Source organism: Bombyx mori, chromosome 16 (assembly GCF_030269925.1).
Source record: "Bombyx mori chromosome 16, ASM3026992v2".
NCBI classification, from domain to species: Eukaryota; Metazoa; Arthropoda; class Insecta; order Lepidoptera; family Bombycidae; genus Bombyx; species Bombyx mori.
In genome coordinates, this window is record NC_085122.1 from 13,511,465 (window position 1) to 13,537,883 (window position 26,419).

A 26,419-nucleotide genomic window follows, 5' to 3' on the forward strand; every position below is an offset into this window, starting at 1 on the left:
TTTGATTAATTTTCCGTAAAATAATACTGTTACGTTTTGCTTGTTACTAAATGTAAAGTTATGAACAAAAACTTCTCTCTATACCGCTGTCCCTGTTTGATGGACTAAAATTTATCACGCCATCTCTTTCTAAAGAACTTATCTGGCCACACAAAAAAGACGTCACTGACCTCAATTCTTGGACGTTCGATACGTTGAGGCGATTTTGTTCTGTAAATACATGTAGATAAAGTCTATAATTGAATTAACGAGATAACTGTACAAAACTTCAAAGTATTTAATTGATTGAATTGAAATCAGTCGCTAACTGCTCGGTGTGTTGGTAGCATTGCGAAAACTGAAATCCGAAATTTATTTAAATATTTTAATGTTGTTTTTATCAAAAGTTTTTTGTTTGTTTGTTTGCGTGCGTTGTTTAACTATTGAAGTTCATTAGGATTGCCTTATTTACTCACAGCAGGTAAGACATTATTTTCGGCTCCATGCCGGAGTCTTATTACCACTTTTACTTTTAAATAACGGGCTTAATCGATCAAGAATAGAATGTAATCAATGTTAAGACCTTATCAATGCTTTTACTGTGTAATCTCGTGTTTATTATATCTGCAAAAACATTAAGAAAAGGGTACTTTACCTTCTAGTGTGTACTAAAAGAGATGCAGTTTTATCTGCTCTCTGTTTTTAGGCTTTTGATGAATGTAATTGTTGTACATATTTAAATAGGTCCTTTCTTGTCAAATTATAGAGATATATATAGAGAGGGATAGAGAATACACTTTTTTGCACACCAAAAGACAATTAACATTAAAAAACAGTCAACAGCATAATATATATATGTACAATAGGCGGTCTTATCGCTAAAAGCGATCTCTTCCAGACAGCAGTTTAATTAACAAAAGATAATTTAGAGCAGACGATTTGTTGGCTTATTTGTTGCTATGCCCGACGTTAAGGTTTTTTTTATCTAAGCAAGATTGGTGGACGAGCTCACAGCCCACCTGGTGTTAAATTGTTACTGGAGCCCATAGACATCTGCAACGTAAGTGCGCCACCCACCTGGAGATATAAGTTCTAAGGTCTCAATTACAACAGCTGCCCCACCTTTCGAACCGAAACGCATTACTGCTTCGCGGCAGAAATAGGCAGGGCGGTGCTACCTACCCGTGCGGACTCACAAGAGGTCCTACCAGTACTACGACCAGTGGCTTAGCGAGTCCACTGTCAATGTCTGCGTGCATGCAATTTTAAATTAAATAATAATTTATTGTAATTTACCAACAACAAATTAAGAGAGCCGCTTGTTTGTAAACCGAAAAACATATAGATAGATAGATAGAGCATTTGAACTCTGAATGAACCCTCAAGGTAATATGTATGGGCTTTTTGCTACGAAGCACTGCTGCATCCTAAATCGAAGGGCAGTGCATTCGTGGTGCATACAATAAGAATTTTGAGCATGTGTGCGCAGACATACACGTGCCATTAGCTACTAAAAACAACTGGCCACTCCAAACAATACTCACGTCGTTAGCAACGATATCTTCCAGCTTGAAGTGTAACTTATGCACTTGTTTAATGCATTTGAGATATCGACATCATCTTCATAAATTATGTTCACATTGTAACGCCAAAGAATACGGTTGCCAATAACACAATCAATATTAGAGCTCTAAGTCCTTCTACAATGAAATCTGTTATTGAGATTTATCTACAATAAAAAAAAAAAACAATGCAATTGAATTATAAATTAACTATCTGTACTATTATACTAATATTATTAGTATATATATAATTATAAAGAGGAAATATTTGTTTGTTTGTATTGAATAGGCTCCGAAACTACTGAATCGATTTGAAAAATTATTTCACTGTTTGGAAGCTACACTACTCCCGATAAGGCTATTTTTTTTTTTTTTTAAGTTAGAGATCCTTATTGAAATTCCAAAAAATTACCTAAAATATTCTTTACATCGTGTGCCCTGCGAAAACTATTGATGTTAGAATAAAATAATGTACTACGACTTTGTAGAAAACATTATTATTTACAAAAAGTGTCGTTACATATGTAAAACTATTGTAGTTAAGCGCCAATAAGTGTTTTTTTTTTTATTTAAAAAAATAAAACAACGTCAAATATTGTTGAAACTTTTGTTGAATACCCGAGCGGAGTCGGAGCGGGCCGCTAGTATTTAATATATAGAACAAAATAAATGAATTAATGAAATTGTTTTTTCCCGCCGCGTGAAAGATCAGCCTCAAAATTTTAAGGTCTAAAGTATTGAAACATCTAAGGTATTTTGGCGGCGTAACCGATGTTTCAAAGATGCTTATCATTTCGTACGCAATAGCGCCATTTATTGTTTTTTTTTCTGAGGTCGGAGTAGTCAGGCGGCCCTTAACGGAAGCCCAAATACCACAACGAGACCGCTATCGAAGTCGTATGTGTCATCAGAGAAACAACTCATATTGTTGGTATCGAACGAGACGAGTCTACCAGAATTCAAATTCCGCAAGCAAATAACAACTAAATTTTCTAATGTAATACTTAATGTACTTTAGACGGGTTAGACGGTCAGTAGACGGATCCAACTCGGCTGGGCAGCGTTCGGTAAACTGCACAACGTCTTCTCGTCCAAAATACCTCAGTGCCTTAAGACAAAGGTGTACAACCAATGTGTGTTACCAGTGATGACTTACGGCTCGGAGACGTGGTGCTTCACTAGGGATCTTTTTAGAAGGCTCAAAGTCGCGCAGCGAGCTATGGAGAGGGCTATGCTCGGCATTTCTCTACGTGATCGAATCCGAAATGAGGAGATCCGTAGAAGAACGAAGGTTGCTGACATAGCCCGTAGAATTAGTGAACTGAAGTGGCAATGGGCCGGCCACATAGCACGAAGAGAGGACGGTCGATGGGGGAGAAAGATCCTGGAGTGGCGACCACGTACTGGCAAGCGCAGTGTGGGACGGCCACCTACTAGATGGACCGACGACCTAGTAAAAAGCGCTGGGTCTCGTTGGATGCAGGTGGCAATGGACCGGTCGCACTGGAAATCTATTGGAGAGGCCTATGTTCAGCAGTGGACGGCGATAGGCTGAAATGATGATGATGATGATGAGACGGGTTCTTCTATCTTCTATATATATATATATATATAAATGAATTGCTGTTCGTTAGTCTCGCTAAAACTCGAGAACGGCTGGACCGATTTAGCTAATTTTGGTCTTGAATTATTTGTGGAAGTTCAGAGAAGCTTTAAAAGGTAGATAAATATGAAAATCCTCGAAGTTTATTAAAAATAACAATTTTGTTTTTCCTTTGATATCTCCCCCGCCGGACGGATTTCTTTTGTTTTTTTTAAAATTTTATACAAAAGTTTAGGTCTTTTATTTATCGATTGAGGCACTACGAAGTCTGCCGGGTCAGCTAGTCGCAAATAAATACATACTGTAATACGAATCCTGAGTGGATCCTGCCTATTTCTGCCGCGAAGTACTGATGGGTTTTGTGAAGTCCGACCAATGTTCACAAAGCTATTTGCCTGGTCATCTTAAAAATCAAAACTAAGACGTTCTAACGTCTACATCTTTCATTGTTCACGACAATCGGTAGGCAGCGGCTTGGCTCTGCCCTTGGCATTGCTGAAGTCCATGGGCGACGGTAACCACTCACCATCAGGTGGGCCGAATGCTCGTTTGCCTACAAAGGCAATAAAAAAAAAAAACCCGCATCAAAATCTACGTGCACATGCTGATATTTATTCTGCGAATCAAGCAAATTCTCGTCACGTACCTACACAGCATTCTTGCGTTCTCGTGCTTGTGTTTTGTTCTTAGGAGCACGGATTGGACACTTACGTATGCACATTAGCAAATTAATTGAAACCTTTGCGATAATTTAGCTGCAGTCGTGGCTCGATTAGTTGGCCTGCTTGGCTTCGAGTGGACAGCTCGTACCATTTCTTGACCGACCTGATGTTAAGTGGTTACTGGAGCACAGGCACTATGTGTAAGTCTTACTTGTATAGTATAACGGGTATTCTTCTCCGTGCGTCATGTTCCTCAGTGCTGAGAATCGTGAACTTTACGGAATACATACGTAAAAACTTTTTTGGGAAAATTGCTGATGGTGGGCTCCCGCGTCCTTCCACAGCAGAATTTTAGAGGCGATTTAGTTCCTCTGGGATACTGAAGCCCTAGTTCGGGTTAGTTGACCGCTGCCCGTTGCTCGGCGTTATATTTTTACGGCTGGGTAGGTGGAATACCGACGCCAACCCTCCTCTTTTCTCATCCGGGCTTGGGACTGGCAATGGCAGAGTTAATGGGTAACGAGAAATAACGTGTATATCAGTTTTCAATTTGACACCTATGCTTTGCGACAGATATAGGCAGAGTATTGGCACCGACCTATATTCTGGGCTTACAATAGCCGTAATATCAATTTGACACCCGAGGTGTCACCATTACCCTGGGTGGACTTTACAAATATGACTAAAATATGACTATCGCCAGTCTGCCCATTTCTGCTATAAAGCTACCATGCGTATGCATATCATATAGCATATTATTATCATAGGTAGCATGCATGTCATGGACGGGATAGTTATAATTAGTCTTCGACATTGTATCATAAGTTGCAATTGACATTACAGCTTCTACTGACTCCAATAAGCCCATTAATCTGTCAAACCTTCTGTCAGACTCGTCTAGTTCAGCAGCAAGGATTGCACAAGTTAAGTCTCTATTCAGAGTGCTAAACACGGATTCTATGGAATGCCTTAGGAAGACGCGAGCATTAATTTCAAAGTTCTGGTAAAACCAATGACACATTACTTTCACTTTCGCAACGGATCGGGTCCGCTGACGTGTCTTGTAGTTACAGAATGCTGTGGAGTTTCCTGTTTGATTGGTGTTCTGGTGGTTGGTAAAGAGACGATATCGATATCTTTGACTTTCATGGTTGCAAGGTCTTCCTTCATCGGGTTACAACTGTATATTTTTTAATTAGGTACTTAAGGGAACGTACTCACTGCTTATTTAGATTAAGTGGCTATCGGAGAACTTGGATATTACGCAACATGAAGACGTGAAGAAATGAGGTGGAATTCGCAGATGTATACACAATGGATATCCCAACATTTAAGCCGTATCGTATACAAAAATTATCCGTTTTACTAGTACAAATAGAACTTAAGATACCTTGGGAGCAGAAATGATCAGTTTGGCGGTAGCAACTAATGCGGGCTCACGGCATTTTTTCCTACCTTCAATAATCAAGCTGTCAATTGACGTTTTAGGTCAATGAAGTATGAGCTTACATTTAATATAAAGACCGTTGACATTGACAAGACATTGCTCCTATACACTTAGCCGCTAACAAAACTACCGTTATTGAGATACAGTTAGATTTTGGTGGTTTTAGTGTCATTGTGTCAAACTATACCTTTAGACAATTTTGATCTCTGTGCCACAGAGGTCACGAGTTATAATCGTGTTTTATATACAATTAATAATTTAGGTGTGTGATTCACGTTAATTTCATGTAATTTTATTCGCTCGTCTTGCGAAACTGTTGATCGTGTGGTAGAATTTACGGATGTAATGGATTATTATTCACAGTGAGAAGAATGGTGCTAGGTATAGCGTGAGCGATGTATCTTTGATGAGGTCGATGTATCAACGGCTTTGGTGTAGTTTGGTGTAGGCTGGTTGGTAGGGCCTCTTGTGAGTCCGCACGGGTGGGTACCACCACCCCGCCTATTTCTGCCGTGAAGCAGTAATGCGTTTCGGTTTGAAGGGCGGGGCAGCCGCTGTAGATGTCTATGGGCTCCGGTAACCACTTAACACCAGGTGGGCCGTTAGCTCGTCCATTCATCAAGGCAATAAAAAAAAAATAAAAAAAGAACAACCAAGATGGCGCTAACGATAAACGTACATTATCTATTATTTATTTAATTCAAATTATTTCAATACAGTTAAATTTATAAATACCTAAACAAATCTATAAACGAGGTCATGAATGTGAGAATAAGTTCAATGCTTGTGTGGTTAAGCAATCGCTTTTGTTTTAACGACATTAAATTATTTTGATAGCATTTTTTCTTTCTATAATCATAATTCAGTGATTGAGTAACATGAAATTTGTGGTTTAATCATAAAATACATGTGGAGGGCTGAAGGGGTATTTGGCTTAAGCGAAATTTATCTTTGTAATGAAGTGTGGGTACAAGCTGACCCGGTAGACTTGGTAGTGCCTCAATCGATAAATAAAAGACCTAAACGTTTGTATAAAATAAACTTAAAACAAACAAAAGGAATCCGTCCGACGGGGGACACATCAAAGGAAAAACAAAATTTTTATTGTTAATTAATTCCGAGCATTTTCATATTTATTTAACTTTTAAACCTTCTCTGGACCTCCGCAAATAATTGAAGACCAAAATTAGCCAAATCGGTCCAGCCGTTCTCGAGTTATAGCGAGACTAACGAACAGCAATTCATTTTTATATTTAAAGATTAGTATCAACAGTTCGATGTTTTTAATTCAAATTCAATGAAACCATTGAAATAGCCGAAGAACATTTTTGTTATGATATTGTTTCAAAATTTTAAACTTTAAATGTCTCTCCTGTAAAATTGCAAATATTTCGTTTCGCCCCTCGATGCAATATCAAGCATTTCACAGTTTATCAACAAATTATCTGCTTGCATCAATATGTATGGTAGCGCCTCTTGTGACATGTAGCTCATAGAATATCTTTTCATATCCTATCCTATCCTATCCTATCGCAACACTCTCCTAACTATCTTGATCTTCTTGTTCTTCAAATTGGCATAATTACTATTAGTGCGGAATCGAAAGGTGTACTGATACCAGAAGAACTAAGCAATTTCATTGTTTAGCGAACACACTGACCCGTGACTCATGAGACGAGTATCCGAGCCGGGATTAATTTCCACGAATGTTAGCATCACGCGACCTCAAGAGTACATTGTTGTCTGTTGTTTAAACATTCCTTTTTTATTTTACCCGAATTACGACTAAGGGTTGAATCAATGAAAATGGCTTTTTTCAATTCAAGAACACGTCACTAGAAAAGTTTTTTTTTAAAATCGACCTAAAGTCCTCTGAATTCTTTTTAAATACACACCATTTTGGTGTTTTCATAAAATACATGCTACATGTCAGACTCGGAGAAGTTTGGCGTGATACAGTAACTTAAGTCATAGCATCAGCCCGCTAAGTTTCTCGCCGGATCCCATCAGTGGGTTGCCGACGCGATGGTAGACACCTACCGATGGTGGTATCTTTTAGCTGTTAAGTCTTCTCCTAGGGTGCTAGTTTTAGCTGACTGTCCTTCTCGGCAGGATCTTGAAGTTTGCCCTGGATAAGCGGCAAAGCATCCGGGACAATAGAAACTCTTTCATACATACCAAAAAAATAGATACACTTTCGTTCTAGTTAGTAAAATATATTGGTTATACATATATGGTCTGCGTTTTGCTTAACCACGATAAAAACTCAAAAAAATCGTAATGAAAACATAGTTATTTCGATTTTATTTACAATGCTTAGCTAAAATTCATTTTTTTTTAAGAAGAGACGGATCTTGAAGGATCTTAGAAGTCTGAATACTACTAGCTACTGGATATTAAGCCGCCGGAGCCAATAGCCAAACCACAGCCTCAATGTTATCGATCTTAATCATTAATTAATTAGCTTGGATGGGTAGTTAGGAATATTCTTATATATTGCAGACTCAAACTATATAATCATGTACACCTTACTCGTTGTTTACAAGATAAAAATATTATATCATTACCGAAAAAAAATTACAGCTATCTTAGTAATTCAATATTCACTTTTATATTCGGTTTGGTTATAATCTATTTGATAACATTTTATATCATGAATCGTCCCAAATATGTAGAGTTTCTAGAGAATAAAACCGCCCTTACTATTCAAAATTACCGCGCCAAGTTTTCAGAACGTAGCTTCATTAATTTTGACGTCATTTGGGGCCAAAATGAAAGACATATTAATCATAGTATCACTAATATGTACTCAAACTAAAACAATTTTTAATTCATAGTTTTTTTTTGTTGGCCAAACACACAGTCTGCTCATATAATAAATATCCCATAGATATAATCTAATTTTACTAACCCTAAGCAATTTGGTAAATTATTATAATCCAGATAAAAAAAAAGTCATCAAACAAAACCCGGCTACCGAATTTAATATGATTCAATATTTCATAGCGATACTAATTTTGCTATCTTAACCCTTCGCCGGCTTGAAGAAAAAAATATAACCAAAAGAAAAAAAAAACGTCGCGTAGTTAATTGACATTCTTTATGGGCGTCAGTCCTAAGGCGGGGATATTTTTTAATTAGATATATTTTATGGGTTTTTTTCGAAAGGGGTAAGCGCGAATAAAGGGTTAACATTTGTTTGAGTCGAATGGGGGGTCCGATATAGCCTCCTTCGTAATCAGGCGGGAAAAAAATGGTCGATTAGGCCCCTTTTTTGCGTTAATTTAGGGCCATTGGCTACACGAAGGTGGGCCCCTCGGCCGACTGTCTTGGTAAATTGGCTTTATTCAGAATTGTCATTAAATTATATTTTTAGAGTTGATTTGGCTCGCCGTGTTTAGAATTAAGAATTTCCTCGTAATATTTTGTTTTTGGGAGTTTTTATGACTTTTGTACTGTCGAGAAAACATGGTTATTGGACAGCAGTAATGAACGGTGACGCGTCGTTAATTTATTTAATTGGTTCGTAGAAAAAACCTTTCAGAGCCACTACTACCTCTGACTGTATCAAAAATTAGAAATCTTGAGCTCTCTCTACTAATCACTTTGCTTTTGTATATCAAGACTGTATAGTTATAACAGCTTAACATCGCGCCGATCCTCTACAGATTTAATAACTTATTTCTTATAATCTAGTGGTTAGTTGTCCTAACTAATGTCCTAAACGGAGTCAGGTTGTTCTTGTTCTTGCTTTGGATGCTTAATGCTGAAGGTGGAAAACGATTCTTTTAACATGTTGACTGCCATTTAGGTCACTGGTGCCCTACGCGGCGCACTGAAGTAATTATATCGAATTCTGTTACTAAGTTCTATTAGGTAATTGTTTGTTAATGTATATTTTAGTCTTTTAAATCTCTTAGAAATATATTCATTGTAAGTATCCACAGTTCTTTTTTCCAGTCTACTAGATATTCCGCGCATTAGTTAGATGATCGATGAGAGAAATCGATATAATTAGTTCATTGCGCCGTGTAGGGCACCGGTGACCTATATGGCAGTCAACGTGTTAAATTCTTTGTTACGTCGGTGCAGTGAAGAGACACATACAGCGTAAATGCGCCACCCACCTTGAAATATATAAGTTCTAAGGTCTCAGTATAGTTACAACGGCTGCCCCACCCTTCAAACCGAAATGCATTACTGCCTCACGTCAGAAATAGGCAGGGCGGTGGTACCTACCCGTGCGGACTCACAAGAGTTCCATCCACCAGTGACTTACCACCAGTGACTTAAATAGTTATATAATTTTTTTTTACAAAGAGCAAACAAACTTGTTCATCTTACGAATGTGGGAATCGAACCTATGACCATCGGCGCAACAGTCAGGTGTGCTAACTCCTGCACCACCGATTCAATCGTATATTACATTTTTTTTATGATTTATCGTTCTGCATACTCTATGTATTTTTTTGGCATTACACAAGCACCCCTCCCCAGTATCTGACAATCACTAATTACCCCCCACTAAGCCATACAAATCGGCGTAAATGTTTTCTAATTTACAAAAAGGTGTACGTTTTTTTTTTACGTCCGCCAAATGAACTTATTTAGCTCAAGAGGGATTTAATAAAGATATTTCACGGCTTCTCCCGGTTTCGAAGTTTTTAGGGTTCCGCTTTCGTATGAAAGAAGCTTGAGTTAGTGTCAGTTGAAAAGTTGACATGAATACGATAGGCTGTTCACTAAGTTCTGTTTTGTAGTAGATCCAGTTGACTGTCAGAAACTTGACGGATCCTTGACATCCTTGTTGTGCTCACGTTAAAAAGAAATAAGATGGGAAGCTTTGAATTAGCAGACTTTTTTCTTTTTTCCGTCTAACGAATAGACCAGCTTTACAGATAAGCGGTTGTTTAATGCACAGACCTTGGTAACTACCCGTACCGCCTCAGAAGACCACACTCCAAGTGATAAAAACGCTCCGTGGTGATTCGCAGTCTCACAGATTAAATATTTTGAAACTTAAGAAATCTCTGGATTGCACTAACTTCTTGTGACTCTAGCCTGATATTCTGGAATACAGCATCCAATACTCATCCAGACTGAGCCTAATGTCTGACATTGGAAATGTTACTAGATCGTAAAAAACTAAACATATACGGAACCCCATTCCTAATTGCCTATTCCCTCTTAACCTATTTTCGTGAATGCGACTTTTTCGCCTTGCGACTAATCCTGGCGATTTTTTATTCGTTTCACAGATTGAATTAGTGTACACAAACACACCTCATTTGACTGTAAATATTGTTTATTCTTTTCCTGTAGAAAATACATTTTAAAATATATTCATTCGTTATACTTCATGCTTAAATATTACTAGAGGTCCCGCAGTAGTCGAAATTCAACTATAATTAATTGGAATTGTAAGTTTGTACCCTATTATGATTGTATTTTATACTTCTATAATCACAAATTTCGCCAAGACTACGCTATATAAAAAATATTAACAAAGACAAACAATATTTAATCTCAATTTGACAACAGACGTCAAGAACAAAAGTTTGACAATAAATAGTATGCATGCGTGTGTGCGTCAAATACATGGTATGTAGTGTGTGTAATGTTTTCTTTATTGATTTAATATATCTTTTATGCATTATTTAAAAAAAATATTAGCATTGTGCACTTCTTCTCTGTATTCTCTATAAGTGTGGAAAATTTCATACTCCTCCGTCCGCGCAATTTTCGTAAAAAGGGATACAAAGTTTTTGCTTCACGTATTAATATATAGATTATTTAACTCAAATGAACGGAATCAAGTATTGGATTTAGTAACAAAATGTATACACTTCATTATACTAACATTGAACTTGATTATTATGAATGTTTGAAGTCGTCGTGGCCTAAAGGATAAGACGTTCGGTGCATTCGTATCTAGCGATGCACCGGTGTTCGAATCCCGCTGGCGGGTACCAATTTTTCTAATGAAATACTTACTCAACAAATGTTCACGATTGACTTCCACGGTCCAATAACACCGTGTATTAAAAATCAGACCCGCAAAATTATAATTTGCGTAATTACTGCTGGTAAGACCTGTTGAGTCCGCACGGGTAGTTAGGACCACCACCCTGCCTATTTCTGCCGTGAAGCAGTAATGCGTTTCGGTTTGAAGGGCGGGGCAGCCGTTGTAACTATACTGAGACCTTAGAACTTATATCTCAAGGTGGGTGGCGCATTTACGTTGTAGATGTCTATGGGCTCCAGTAACCACTTAATACCAGGTGGGCTGTGAGCTCGTCCACCCAACTAAGTTATAAAAAATTAAATTTATACTAATATTCACAACTGTCACGCCGAAATAGGCAGGATAGCGGTCCTTACTGGTGTGGGCTCTAAATATCTTTAAATGCGAAATCATACAACTAAACTTGGTTCTGATAGGTTTGATTTAGGCCTTAATGCTATTTAAGGAGAGAGAGCTATTGGAGAGAGTATTAAGGGGTAGGCAGCGGCTTGGCTCTGCCCCTGGCATTGCTGAAGTCCATGGGCGACGTTAACCACTCACCATCAGGTGGGCCGTATGCTCGTCTGCCTACAAGACCAATAAAAAAAAAATAAAAAAAATAGCGGCTATTATATTCCTCCAACCAATTAGAAAAAGTTGTTTAATTATTAACTAGCTCTACTCAATCTACCAAGGCTAACTGATCTAAAATCCCTAACAGTAACAAAAGATCAGTAGTTGAAGCCTCGTGTCAAACCTAAGGCCTCCCTGTTGCAGCCGCACAACAATCATGGTTATTCAGATCGATATCAGACATAAAAGATACCGTATACGTCCATATTTTCCTCATCGAGGGTAAGTTATCCCTTCGATATCGAATGCAACTATAATGATTAATGTATATCGTATCTAAGACAACATTAATATTGTGTGAACGGAATCCAAAAACGTAAGGGTGAATGTTTATTAACCACTATTGTTTTGTTTTGGGCCATAAAAGTTCATAAATAAAGTCCAATTTCCTTTGTAACTATACGTATAGAAAAATAATTTAATTGGTGCGCTTAGAAAAACAATACTCTTTTACGATACTCAGTAGATAGATATAATTTTAGTACGATAATGCTGTATTTGATATATCTGTGTTACAGGCCTCTTGTATGAAGTGTAACTTATTAAGCACTGATGCAAAAACGAATATATATATCTAGACACCAGCCATAAGTTCTGTTACAAATGACAATGCATTTATTTTTCATCAAGTAATGTAATATTCCCAGCAAAAAAATGGCGCAAAATCGAAAGAAGTTTCTTAAAATAATATAATGTGTGTTCCAAATTCAAAATAATTAAAAAGTTAAAAAAAGAAAAGTTTTCATGTAACAAACAGTATTTATGGCCAGACTACTTATATTCCACTAGAATGCATCAGATTAGTTCCCGGTTCATCTGACTTTAAACCAAAGTAAAGGTATCACGGTTTTCCCTATCAGCCTCCCTATCAATAAATAAGTCCCACCTAAGAAGATTGCAGGGTAAATTAAGAGCGTATGTCAAAAAGAATCTCATCTTTTTGTCGTCCAAAATAAGATGATTTCTTGTGTTAAAAAACAAACTTATGCTCGATCTTATTACTAATACTAATTTTCACTATTACTATCCTTTCAAGTTCGCTATGAAGCTGCCTGTAAGTACCAAAAGATCCTTTCATCTTTTATCCCTGTGTGTGCTCACTCCGACATCATTTTATTAACCAATTTTTCCCTTGAACGATCATGTCTTAATGCCACATCCTAACGTCACAAGATACATTATTGATGATGTAATAACAAAACCAAAACATCACATAATAAACGAAAGGTTCGTATAAAAATATGTCTTATCCTTCAGGAATACATCTCATAGTACCTTACTAAGACTTCTAATAAAGTTAAGTTCGATATTTCCACACTCGGCTATCATATTCCGATATTTTTTCAAATTCAACATAACTCGCTATAAAGGAACAGGGAATTATAACCTTTATTCCTAAGCCAATAAAATGTATTCAAGATCAAACCCGCCTTGCATATCCGACTAAACGGAATGAACGAGCGATTCCGGAGATGTTTGAACAGATTTATTTGACGATGAAAAAAGGGAAGGGATATTTGTGAAATTGATTATTCCGTTCCTTTGATGACTTTCTGTGAAAGAGCTCGGCTGAAAAACGCGAAAGCTATTCATTTTAATTGAATCTCGAAGGGATAGGCTTACGAACGATTAGCCAGTTTCGATACACAAAGGGTACTCCGATATCCTTCAGATGTTCGAGACGTCTTAAAGGATTTTTGGAATGTCGAGAGGTAATTAGGAAGCCACGCTTGAGAAATTATGTTTAAAATTTGATTTAGTATTTAGTAGTGTCTCATGTATGTACGTGGGCTGAGAAATTCAATGTATACCTGTGAAAAAAATACAATTTAAACTGAGTCTTGTAATAATTTGTTTGGTTTTGATAGTCGTCGTGGCCTAAAAGATAAGACGTCCGGTGCATTCGTGTTAAAGCGATGCATAGGTGTTCGAATCCCAGACTGGTACAAATTTTTCTAATGAAATACTTACTTAACAAATGCTCACGATTGACTTCCATGGTGAAGAAATAACATCGTGTAATAAAAATCAAACCCGCAAAATTTTTATTTGCGTAATTACTAGCGGTAGGACCTCTTGTGAGTCCGCACGGGAAGGTACCACAACCCTGCCTATTTCTGCCGTGTAGCAGTAATGCGTTTCGGTTTGAAGGGTAAAACTCATATCTCAAGGTGGGTGGCGGCATTTACGTTGTAGATGTCTATAGGCTCCGGTAGCCACTTAACACCAGGTGGACCGTGAGCTCGTCTAAGCAATAATAAAAATCGGAAAATTGGGTTCTACAATCCCGTTTGGATCGACTTACAGTGATCGTATCTCATTTGAGGCAGCATAGCTATACACTAAGGTTCCGGTACTACTTAACATCAGGTGCGACGTGTACTCGTCGGTATTCACAGTCAATCTTACTGGTGATAGGACGTCTTGTGAGTCCGCATTAAGCAGTAATGCGTTTTAGTTTAAAAAGTTTTGCAGCCGTTGTACTGTTAAAACTGAGACCTTAAAACTCATGTTTAAAAGTAGGTGGCGATATTGAAGTTCACTTCACATCAGCTAGGCCGTGAGCTCGTCCACACACCTAAGCAAAAAAAAACTCAACGAAGCAACTATAAAGTTAAATACTAGTTATTTGTAATATCATCTGTCCCTGTCTTTATGATGACACGGCATTGTTGCTACTACCCATACTTTGTTATTAAGCTAGCTAACCCGGTAGACTTTGTAGTGCCTCAGTCAATAAACAAAAGATCTAAACATTTGTATAAAATAAACATAAAACAAACAAAAGGAATCCGTCCGACGGAGGACACATCAAAGGAAAAACAAAATTGTTATTTATATTAGACCAAAAACAGCCAAATCGGTCCAGCCGTTCTCGAGTTTTAGCGAGACTAACGAATAGCAATTCATTTTTATATAGATTACCGAATAAAAATACCTAACGTCAGCTCCATACATTATTCTCTCTAACACGTTTTCGCACAAAATCTGACACAGTTTACTAAAAACACGAGACGTTGTGTTCAGTTGTATATCTGTGTAAGATAGCAACTGTATCGGAACAGAGCTTTCACACCGCCGTGCGGAAAGTTCATAGTTGCAGTGTTGTTTAGGCAAGCTTAGTATGGATAATACGCTGCATGTTTTATTTTAATTTATGTAAGTTTATGTTATCACTGGTGGTAGGACCTCTTGGGAGTCCGCACGGGTAGGTACCAGCCCCCCGCCTATTTTCGCCGTGAAGCAGTAATGCGTTTCGATTCGAAGGGTGGGGTAGCCGTTGTAACTGTACTGAGACCTTAGAACTTGAGGTGGGTGGCGCATTTACGTTGTAGATGTCTATGGGCTCCAGTAATCACTTAACACTTTGAGCTCGTCCATCCATCTAAGCGATAAAAAAAAATGTTATTACAGAAAATATTACGAGTTTTTTTTTTGTGAAAGGTCTACAAAAGCTTGTTTCGCTGATTCTTCTAAGATTCTAAGGCTCTTCTTGGAATCTGTGTTAGAGTTTTTAATGACTTTTAATGAACATACACAGACGTATGTTTATATATAAACATAAAACTACATTAAATTATACGCGTTGTGTATTTTCTCTCGACTATTAGTAACTAAAGTAATTCGCGGGAAATTTTTTTTAATGGTAATGGAATAACTAGACATCCATGCTAGTCCTGTCGTCATCACCGCATTACGTACAATGCCGTTCCCGTATCTATTTCTCTACACTCTAGTACACGTCCCGGGTACACCCGTGATTTCTAAACCAAGTTAGAGACAGAAATGTATAGAAATTATAAATAAATATATATATATATATTTTAGTTATAGCCTCATAGCGCTTGTTCGCATTGAAGTTGAAGTAGGTGGATGATAAGACCCCGGGACCTGGGCGGGCCCCCCGGTGCGCACTCTGCGTGGCCGGGGGCTCCGTCTGTGGGGGAGTTTGGCTGGACTTCCACCGTGGCGCGTCCGTAGGTGGCGGATAACGGGATCCTCTGGGCGACATTCCCAGAGGTATCGTCCGATCTTTTTCGTTGCAAGGATTCTTAGGTTTAGGTCCTAGGTTTAGGGTTAGGTTTAGATGTAGATTAAGGTCCTAGGTATAGGGTTAGGTTAGATGTAGGTTAAGGTCCTAGGTATAGGGTTAGGTTTAGATGTAGGTTAAGGTCCTAGGTTTAGGGTTAGGCTTAGGATAGCTTAGATAGGCTTTGCAACGAAAGAGATCGGATGACGCGGACCAAAATCAGCACTAGGAGGAGCGGAAGGACTGCGCTCTCCACACTCTTCACTAAGTGAAGAGTGCTCCTTCTGGAGATCGCAGCTTCCGACGGCACTGGTTCGCCGGCCTGCCGTGAGCGGTGGCACCCTGTGCCCCGTAGTCGTGGAAGTGAGTCAGCGCTGCATTTTCGCAGCTGCTGACCGCTGGTTGCTATGTCCCCGGCTTCGGCTACAGGGGAACGCCCCCCAGATATGGGGGGTACCGGTTCGCCGGCGTGGCTTCGTGGTTGCTCGTTTCGAGCGTGGGGCGGTGGTCTGCCGAGTTGCCCTGTGCACCCGGTGGGCTGCCGACCAACCCGTAATCCTCACTGAGTGGGGGGCGGTGGCCGCTGCCGCAAGGCACGGGGTCGCGAGGACGTAAACCTCTATAAAAAATACCCCAATCCCAAGCTCCGATGCCCGGTGAAGGGATGAATGGCTGGAGGGAGTCCAGTCCCGAGGGCATCACCTGATCCCAGGGGACCTCACCCCTGGTTAAATAAGAAAGGAAAAAAAATGAATATGGACAATTGTGAAACAGTATTACCCCAGGAGGGTACCTCCCGCTCAGCGGGAGGAGAATCCCTCCGTGCCTCCGAGCAATCGGAGGCACGCTGCCCCTCGTATTCTGGGGGGGGCAACAATTGCCTAGAGGAAGGAGGCGGCAGCACGAGCCGCGAAAAAGATCTATTCGTGCATCCTGAGCGTTGCGACAGTGCACTCTCACTGCGCTCGACGCGAAGCTCTGCGAGGGGCTACGCGTCGAGTGGTCGAGAGTCGCCGCTTTTGCTTCGGAATACTACCGGACGGTTCGCCAGCAGAGCCAACGCTGATGCGAAAACTCGGAGGAAGCGGAAGACGGTCAAGAGACCGGTGACTTCCGCTCCCTCCGACTCCTCGGAAATTGAACCCGCGCCCGCCAAGTTTTTAGCGGTCGAGGAAAGAACGGCGACTATTGCGGCGTCGTCTGCCAAAGAACAGGATGTTCGGATAACCTGCGGCGGATTGGCAGCCGGCTCGCTGCGAGGCGGGAGAACCCGTTGTGGGAAGGCCGAACGAATCAGGGAGGGAGAGGTTGAGCGGTTGTGCCGCTCCCTTATGGAGACTGAACCCACTGACCTCCACAAAACTTTCGAAACCTCTCTGGATATTGTCTCCAAGGTGGCGAGCAAATCAGGCTCCTTAAAGGGCACGTACGTGCATGCCCTGAATTGCGTGGTCACTGCCATGGGTAGACTCTTAGAGGCATTTCTCCAGCGCACTGCCACGGAGGAAACAGCTGGCCTGCGGTCGCAGCTGGAGAGTCTACAGGCTTTGTACGCCTGCGTTCAGAGTGAGAATGCAGAGCTTCGGGCGGAAAGTGTAAAGTTGCGGGAGGAGATGGCCGCCATGCGTGTGGCCATTGATGGTGTAAGGAGACAGCGGGGCAGTTCAGTTTCCCCACCACCACCATCCCAAGTGCAAGAGGCCATAGTGGCGGAAAAAGATAAGGAGATCGAAGACCTCAAGAGACGCCTAGCCATTCTTGAGGCTCGCACCTCTACAGTAGTGCGCGCGAGGCCACCGCTGGCACACGAGCGGCCAGCGCAAGCATCACTAACGCCTAAGACCGCGGCTGCACCGGCGCCCGCGAACGCCACTGCGGCCAAACTGACTACACGGTCCAAGACTGCTGGGCGACGAACACCCGCCCAACCTGAGAGGCCTCAGGCTGCTGCTTCTGCCCCGCCCCAGCCTGCGAAGGCGGGGCCTGGCAGAAGCCGCAACAATCCAAAGGGGTGTGTGAATGCCGCCCAGCCAGCGCAACACCCCCAGCCCCGTCCATTGCCTCCCGCCCCGTCCAACATGGACGCAGCCTGGACGACGGTAGTGAAGCGGGGTCGAAGGAGGGCGCAAGACGTACCTAACCCCCGTCCCGTTCCGACAGTCAATGCTCCCCAGGTAGTGGGTCGAGCAGCAACTGAAGGGAAAAGAAAGGGAGGGCGCAAGGCAAGAAAACCGCGCGCCCCGCGGTCGGCGGCTGTCGTATTGGAGCTGCTGCCAGCTGCCAAGGAAAAGGGCCTCACCTATGGGGAGGTGATGGCCCGGGCGCGCGCTAGCGTCGACGTGGATGCCATGGGCGTGGAGGGTGGCCTCCGAGTCCGGCACACCGCCAGCGGGGCCCGGTTGCTGGAGTGTCCTGGTGCCAACACCAGTGCGGCCGCGGACAAGCTAGCAACCCGGCTCCGTGAAATCCTGCCGGACCCAGAAGTGGTACGTATAGACAGGCCCGTCAAAATGGCAGAAGTCAAAGTGACGGGCCTGGATGAATGCGCCACAAAGGAGGAAGTGGCCGCCGCCATTGCATCGCAGGGCAATTGCGCCCTCACGCAGGTCAGAGTGGGAGAGCTGCGAAGCTCTTACTCTGGAGCCTTCACTGCGTGGGCGCGTTGCCCTATGCAGGCGGCCACGCTCCTGGCTACGCCTCCACAAGGTCGGCCCGCCGACTCACCAGGGAGGCTGCGCGTGGGCTGGGTGATGGCCCACGTGCAGTTACAGAAGGCCCGCCCCTGGCGATGCCTCCGGTGCTTCGGCACCGGGCACGGCCTCGCCAGGTGCCCATCGGCCGTGGACCGCAGCGGGCTTTGTTTCCGCTGCGGCCAGCCCGGACACAAAGCGGTCTCCTGCACAGCCGCCGCGCCACACTGCGTGCTATGCGACGCGGCGAAGCGGCGGGCCGATCATCGGGCTGGGGGCCCGGCCTGTCTTTCCGCCCCCTCCTCCACAAAGAGGAGGCGTGGCGGGAAAAAGAAGAAAATAACAGAGGAAGAGCCGGCTGCGTGTAAAGCAGCCGGCCAGTCAGTTCCCACCGCGGCCGTCGGGCCGCAAGGTGGGACGGAAGACGAGGGAGCGATGGACGTGACACCTCAATAATGGATCACGTCCATCGCTTCCTCCAAGCGAACGTGAACCACTCCGCCAGGGCGCAGGATCTCCTCGTCCACACCATGGCGGAGTGGTTCATCGACATCGCGATCGTTGCGGAGCCATACTTCGTACCTCCCGACCGGGAGGATTCCTGGGCCGGAGATGTTGATGGCTCCGTGGCGATCGTGATGCGACAGTCAGCGGCGTTACCCCCCCTTGGAATGGTGGCCAGGGGATCCGGGTACGTCGTAGTTAGGGTCAACGAAACCGTCGTGATCGGGGTGTACTTCTCTCCGAACAGGAGTCTCGCTGAGTTCGAACGGTTCCTGGGTGGGCTCGAGGCGTTGGTTCATCGCTTCGAGTCTCGCCCGGTGATACTGGCGGGGGACCTCAACGCTAAATGTACAGCGTGGGGCTCCCCCCGCACGGACTCGCGCGGCGAGTTCCTGTCGGAGTGGGCTTTCGCGACCGGTCTCTGTCTTCTGAACAGAGGTTCGGTCGCGACCTGCGTGCGGTGGAACGGGGAATCACACGTGGACGTGTCGTTCGCGTCTCCGTCCGCCGCACGCCGTGTCCGTGGCTGGCGTGTTCTCGAGGGGGCGGAGACGCTCTCGGACCATCGATTTGTCCGATTTGAGCTCTCCGTTTCCACTTCGTTGAATACGCCGGCCGAAGACGCCCGCGGCGAGGAGGAGCTCCCGCGTAGCGCTCCCCGATCATTCCCACGATGGGCACTGAAGCGCCTGAATAAGGTGCTCGCGGTGGAGGCGGCCACAGTGGCCGCGTGGGCGCCGATGCCCGCGCGTCTAGTGGACGTGGAGTCGGAGGCCGATTGGTTCCGGGGTACGATGCGTCGCGTCTGCGATGCTGCGATGCCCCGGGTCAGCGGCCGCGCTCCACGTGGCGGTGCGTATTGGTGGACGCCCGAGATCGCACTCCTCAGAGAGGAGTGCGTGCGGGCACGCCGCCGAAGCGCCCGCCACCGCCGTCGCCGTCTTCGCGGTATGGATTTCGCGGAGGTGGCGGCCCGCTTACATGCCGACTGCCGTGAAAAGCAGGAGGTTCTGCGGCGGGCCATCGGCGAGGCCAAGTCTCAGAGCATGAAGACGCTCCTGGAGACGCTCGATCAGGATCCCTGGGGGCGCCCGTACCAGACGGTACGCAAGAAATTGCGACCGTGGGCGCTCCCGGTGACGGAGCGTCTCCAGCCTCAGCAGCTGCGGGATATTGTCTCCGGGCTATTCCCGCGGATGGAGAGGGACTTTGAGCCCCCCTTCATGGGCGTGCCGCCACGCCTTGACGTGAGCGGTGATGCCCCTGCTGAGGTGGTTCCTCCGAGCATATCGGAGCAGGAGATTCGTGCGGCCGTGTCGAGGATGCGGAGGAAAGACGCGGCCCCCGGCCCTGACGGTGTTCACGGTCGGGTTTGGGATTTGGCCTTCGGTGCCCTTGGGGACCGGCTCGTGCGGCTCTTTGAAGCCTGCCTCGAGTCGGGGCGGTTTCCAAAGCAGTGGAAGACGGGCAGACTTGTTCTGCTAAGGAAGGAGGGACGCCCTGCGGACTCACCTGCGGGGTATCGTCCCATCGTGTTGCTGGACGAAGCGGGAAAACTGCTCGAGCGGGTGGTGGCCGCCCGCATCGTCCAGCACCTGACGGGAGTGGGTCCTGATCTGTCAGCGGAGCAGTTCGGATTCAGGGAGGGCCGCTCGACCATCGACGCGGTGATGCGCGTGCGCGCCCTCTCTGATGAGGCTGTCGGCCGGGGTGGGGTTGCACTGGCGGTGTCCCTGGACATCGCCAATGCGTTCAACACCCTGCCCTGGTCGGTAATCGCGGGGGCGCTGCAGTATCATGGCGTCCCTGCGTATCTCCGTCGGCTGATCGGGTCCTACCTCGAGGATAGGTCGGTCGTGTGCACCGGGCACGGTGGGACGGTGCTCCGCTTCCCCGTTGAGCGCGGTGTTCCACAGGGGTCGGTCCTTGGCCCTCTCTTGTGGAACATCGGCTATGATTGGGTCCTGCGGAGCGCCCTTAGCGCTCCTCTCCCGGGTCTAAGCATAGTTTGCTACGCGGACGACACTTTGGTCGTGGCCCGGGGGAAGGATTTGCGCGAGTCTGCTCGTCTTTCCTGCGCGGGGGTGGCCTTCGTCATCGGCAGGATCCGACGGTTGGGTCTGGAGGTGGCGCTTGATAAATCCCAGGCCCTGTTGTTTCACGGGGCCCGGAGAGCGCCGCCTCAGGGGGCCCACCTCGTGATCGGAGGCGTTCGCGTCGAGATCGAGGCAACCGGGTTGCGGTACCTCGGTCTCGTACTGGACGGTCGTTGGAGCTTCCGCGCTCACTTTGAAAGATTAGGTCCCCGACTGATGGCGGCTGCCGGCTCGCTGAGTCGGCTGTTGCCGAACATCGGGGGGCCTGACGTGGTAGTGCGCCGCCTCTACACGGGGGTGGTGCGGTCGATGGCACTGTACGGGGCTCCCGTGTGGTGCCACGCCCTGACCCGTGACAACGTTGCGGCGTTGCGACGTCCGCAGCGCGCGATTGCGGTCAGGGCGGTTCGTGGATACCGCACCGTCTCGTTTGAGGCGGCGTGCGTGCTAGCTGGGACGCCTCCCTGGGACCTAGAAGCGGAGGCGCTCGCTGCGGATTACGCGTGGCGATGCGATCTCCGCTCCAGGGGGGAGCCGCGTCCCGGCGCGGCGGAAGTTCGAGCGCGGAAACTTCAATCTCGGCGTGCCGTGCTCGAGGCGTGGTCTCGCCGCCTGGCGGACCCCGCCTACGGGCGACGGACTGTCGAGGCGATCCGCCCGGTCCTCTCGGACTGGGTGAATCGCGACCGAGGACGTCTCACCTTCCGAGCGACGCAGGTGCTCACGGGACACGGCTGTTTCGGTCGCTACCTGCACCTCGTCGCCCGGAGGGAGCCGACGCCGAAGTGCCACCACTGCAGTGGCTGCAACGAGGACACGGCGGAGCACACGCTCGCGTACTGCACCGCTTTCGCGGAGCAGCGCCGAGTCCTCGTTGCAAAAATAGGACCGGACTTGTCGCTTCCGACCGTCGTGGCTACGATGCTCGGCAGCGACGAGTCCTGGCAGGCGATGCTCGACTTCTGCGAGTCCACCATCTCGCAGAAGGAGGCGGCGGAACGGGAGAGGGAGAGCTCTTCTTCCTTCTCGGCGCCGTGCCGCCGCCGTCGAGCCGGGGTTCGGAGGAGGGCGTTTGTCCAGCTCCAGCCCCTATGAGGAGGCAGTCTCCTCCCGGTGATGGTCACGGGGCGACCTAAGGGGGTTGAGGCTGCGCCGCACGCTACCGTCACTCTAGCGCGCTGGCACCAGGAGGACGGGACGGCGCGTCGGCGGCTGCGGACTGCGATGCGGTCCGCATTTTCGTCGTCGCTGTCGTCGCCGAACATACTGTTGAAGAGCAACCCGGTCGGCGGTGTATCGCGTTCCGACCCGGCAGGCTGGTTCTGGCCCAGCGGGGTATCCCGGAACACCAGCGGCACCGCCCGGGCGGCCTGGTAGGGCCGCCGTACCGCGGAGACCGACGTCGTTGGTCGTCGACTATCGCCTCGACGACCCGTCGGTCGGGCGTCCTCGGGGTGGCGCCGCGTGTCTGGTTGTAGTGTTGACCGCGGGAACCCCCCTACTCTAAACGGGTTCTGACCCCGGACGGAGATCGGACGTCGGGTGTAAGAGTGCAGGGGAGTCGTTTAGTGGGTGGGCCCTAAAATCCTTGGGCCCGCGATCTGCTCTCAACACCTGCAGATCGTTGAGTCTCACATACCCCGCGCGCCCCCTAGGCGCGGGGACCTCGTAGGAGGTTCGGCCCTCTACCCGAAAAAAAAAAAAGGTGGATGATAAGACCACGTTTAGTAAGGCTTCCTTTTTTTTAAAGCAGACAAGCTGCCTTCCAATTTTATGTTAAGTGGTTACAGAAACGCCTTCAAATATAGTACGGTTATAACAACCTTCAATCCGGAGGCAGACGTAGGCAGAATGGTGGTACCTACCCGCGCTATAGCTCTATCTCCAGTCAACTTCATTTGGCGATTGCAATACTCTGCTATATTAATCCAAAATTGCTGCTGTCCATTATACCGTCCCTTCTCTTCTCTTAGTCGCCTTTTACGACACTCACGGGAAGAGATGGATTGGTGGCAGAAGTGGACTACAGCCATTTTATCGTTCGAATTCGAATGGGCTTCGAATAATAATAATGTGAGAGATATAAAAAATAATCATGAAGCCTTGCACTAGGAAAGACAGTTGAGCAAGCCCAGAGAGATCAGTAATGCAATCAATAAAACAGCCTCTTGGGATGCTAACATGTACAACATAAATCTTCCGTTTTCTCTGTATTATATCTTCTATTGACATTTTGTTAATCAAGCTAAACATGCTTCAAGCTGTAGCTTTGTTATTCAGCTTGCGGGTTACATGGTTTGCACGGGATTTCATCGCATCTAAAAGCTTTATATTTACGCTGAAGCTGTTCAATCCACGTGCTGAATGACATTCTTTCCGAACAAGGAAAGGAAGGTGGTAATGTATAGTAATGTATGCAGTGCAAGTGCTTTGTATTAAAACAGACGAGTGTGTCTTCGACTGTATAGAAGCAATGAATGTCAAATTCGAATCAGTTAATAGCATTGATAAGGCGTACTTTAGCGGTAACCGATTAGTTCAATTATCAGTACACTACACGCTACGTAAAATATGTTTATAGGTAGGGCACTCAATGACTTTTTGTGAGAAGTCAACATATTTTATATATTTTTTTTATTGCCCTTGTAGGCAGACGAGCATACGGCCCACCTGATGGTGAGTGGTTACCGTCGCCCATGGACTTCAGCAATGCCAGGGGCAGAGCCAAGCCACTGCCTACCGCTTAGCCGCTGCCTACCGCTTAAAAATCTCAGAGCTTTGTTAGCCAAACAATGCTTCTTGATGCGAACATTGTATTCATTAAATTTCTTCCTAAATCTCTGATTCTTGATAAATTGGCAGTTTTTACGAGTAAATTCTCATGTTCATCACTGATCGCCTTGGTAGCTTAATGATTAGAAAACCAGATGACGAGATACCACTTAAATTTGGTTGGGATCAGTGTCTGCGAAAGATAATTCAGTTAGGTAATATCAAGAAGAAAATTAAAAACTAAAAACATTTTAAAATTGAAAAAAAAAACCACTTTTATACCAAAAGGAACCAAACAGTTTAAAACTGCTACATCCTGCTAATCTTGGTTGATCTTAGTTATAGAGTAATATTTACTGTATTGTCATCAGTTCTAGAAAATATAATTAATTGAATTTGAATCAGACATCTATGATATCAATGAAAACAACTTTTAAAGATTCCGTTACATAAATATAATAGATCAATATCGGTGGGGATATTACGATGACGGACAGGGAATACGAAATGGATCCCTATTCTGAGTAATAGCAAGATACATTATCTTCTAACCGAATTATTTTTTGTGACAACAAAACAAATTGTTGAAATTGCTCCTTTTTATTTGTTTCAGAACCAAAATGCCTCCAGGTAAAAACACCGTGCACGCTAATGGATGGTCCTATAGTGGTTCGAACAGTAAGTTAATTTCTAGTCTTAACTGTTTTACAGTCAGCGGTTTCACTGTCTTGCAGTCAAAAGTACACAGTTGCTCCCCTAACAAGTCCCATAACACGTTCAACTATGGAACCAATATCACCGTGATACTATAGATCTCTGTCATACAACAAACGATGTCAATAAGCTATGGACATCTGATTAGTAATTTTTTAATTTTTTTTTATTGCTTACATGGTTGGACTGGCTCACAGCCCACCTGGTGTTAAGTGGTTACTGGAGCCCATAGACATAAAAAGAATAATAGCAATGCTATTACTTGAAATTAGTTTTAAAAGGGGAATCTGGAAGTCATTGGATACTATCTGGATATAATTCCATAGGGAATCTTAAAATAAAACCCCGAAAACCAGTTTTAAGCTATAGAGGATTCTGTTTTTTCCTAGACGACAAGGCGTTAGCAGCAAGAGTCTACCACCCAGCAACAAATCTAGTTCCGTTAACCCCACCAGCGCTGCCAACGGGCATGGCCCCAAGCTTCTCCTCGAGACCTACCTCTTTCTCTGGGAGTTGGAGCCGGCAGAACAGTACGAAAAACTCTTGACAGCGATACAGAGGAATACTAGCTACGTTGGACATCAGAGGAAAAACTAGAGCGCGTTTACCATGAGCGCTTTGAAGGACTTAGTGTATAAGCAAGGATAATGATTACGAGAAAGGACGTAGATATATTTAGGGGTGGATGTTTGGAACAGGCGCTCACAGGAACCATTGTCCTGCAATGAATATGCCTTTCAATCTGCATTAAAATCCTTGCGATGAAAATTTGCATGGTTCGGTCCATACGAAAATAGATAGTCTAGGTGACCATTTTGAGGAACATTTATAGTCGTTCTGATACTTTTAACTAATAAGTTTACACACCATTTACCATTGACTTACTATTGCAAGTCAATGGTAAATGGTGACCGTCACCCTTATAAGATGGTAGATCGTCATGAGATGACGCAAAGGCTTTAAATTTCTCTCAATTTATTTTAAGCCGCCATAAAATTGTTTAGGTACATTACAATATTTTTTTGTAAGTTTATAAATAACAATAATATGCACTATCTAATATTATGTATTAATAATTAAGATAACAAAATGATGTTGTTATTATTGTTAAAAATAACTGATCATGGACTATCCATGTATACTGTGATGACTGAATAATAATAATGTGAAACAATTGAATGTTTTATTCATGCAAAAACTATGTTTGCGTTGGATTAATATGATTGTGAAATCTGTTCGTAATCGCCTAATTAGGTTTCCGCATTTGCTCCTCAAACCTTATTATAAGGCCAGGGACTCAAGTTTAAGAACCTTTCACTGCCTTTTCTATTACATTATACTGAAGTCATATATGTCTAATCTTGTGGCAAAGAACTTGTGCGCATCACTTGGTACTAGAGAGGTACCAGTTCAGAAAACTGGAAACTTCAGCAGGGCAACATTTACGTTGTCGACAATCCACGTACATCAGCTGGATCATGGCCTGGTCTACCCTAAACCCGTCATTTCGGTTTCACGATCAACTAACGGTGCTTTTAGGTACCTCAAGTAAATTAGCCCACAGAAACAGAAGCGCCACGTTAACTGGTCCCGTGCTAAGTTCGTAAAGAACTTGTGTTACAGGTACCAGATAACGGAAATGAATGTAAGATTTTTATTATACACATACATTTATATAATATACATCCATAACCCTGGAAAAGACATTTTATATTTATCATAC

General features: G+C 44.6%; 1 long non-coding RNA gene and 1 other non-coding gene across 2 annotated transcripts; both read left to right on the forward strand.

Moving 5' to 3' along the window:
- Positions 1-298: 298 nt before the first annotated feature.
- LOC134200368 (uncharacterized) lies at positions 299-25,870 on the forward strand. The gene is made up of 2 exons (XR_009975252.1): positions 299-460; positions 24,596-25,870. It is a non-coding gene; the product is annotated as an uncharacterized LOC134200368 (long non-coding RNA).
- Mir3319 (microRNA mir-3319) lies at positions 18,283-18,407 on the forward strand. The gene is given in 1 exon segment (NR_107600.1): positions 18,283-18,407. It is a non-coding gene; the product is annotated as a microRNA mir-3319 (primary transcript).
- Positions 25,871-26,419: the final 549 nt, after the last annotated feature.